Source organism: Stegodyphus dumicola, chromosome 11 (assembly GCF_044657685.1).
Source record: "Stegodyphus dumicola isolate Sdum_Otavi_A_Nest chromosome 11, ASM4465768v1".
In the NCBI taxonomy this organism is placed as follows: Eukaryota; Metazoa; Arthropoda; class Arachnida; order Araneae; family Eresidae; genus Stegodyphus; species Stegodyphus dumicola.
The window spans coordinates 90,995,824-90,996,680 of record NC_140778.1 but is presented as its reverse complement, the minus strand read 5'-3'; positions in this window follow the sequence as shown (position 1 = coordinate 90,996,680).

The following is an 857-nucleotide window of genomic DNA, read 5'->3' as shown; positions in this document are numbered from 1 at the left end:
TTCTATGCCTTCATAGACAATATAAAATCCGCGCGCTGAGTAATAACTCTCCGTTTTGAATTTCATCCACAAAAAGTTATATGAGGAAATGATGTTACGTGGCATATCATAGCCACAGAGACGAGCGAGACGAGGTGCATTTGATGACTCTCCATCATGGATCTAACGAAATGAGACGGTTATGAAAAATTTGTTGTCATCATTAATAATTCGGAAGCAATTTTAACAATTTTGACAGCAGATTTAAATAAATCTAAAGATTGAGAGAAATGGGTTCTGTATCAAAATATAACACGTATTAACAATATTTAATGCTTTAAAAGAATTTTACGTTTGCTCAAGAGAACACGAATAAAAATACTCATCTGATTCGGCATCTTGAAGACATCTTGAACAGCAATTAAAAAATATTCCACTTTAAGCAAAAAACCAAAACATTCCATACCTGAAGGTTGTGTACTAATTAGAGAAGAATAAATACTTGAAGTTTTGCTTCGCTTACCTACTAACAAAACTTAGAAACAAAAATTTGAACAAAAATTCGAAAGTAATTCCTCTACATAAAAGCATATCATATAAACTAAATGAGAATACATTACTCGAGATTAATAATGCATTTCAACCACACATCACTATTCCTCTAACCGACGAAGCCGCATATATACGGACTAGAATATTTTTCGTGATGCCTATAAGAACGTATATATACGTGCATTTTGAAATATGTCCAAGCAATTACGGCTATGTATTAAAAATACATAAATCCAGATATAAAGTACCAGGATTATTTGGGCATTAAACTCAAGTAACAATGGCTCTTTCTCTTGGCAATTTTCTGAAATTTTGGCTTTATTAAT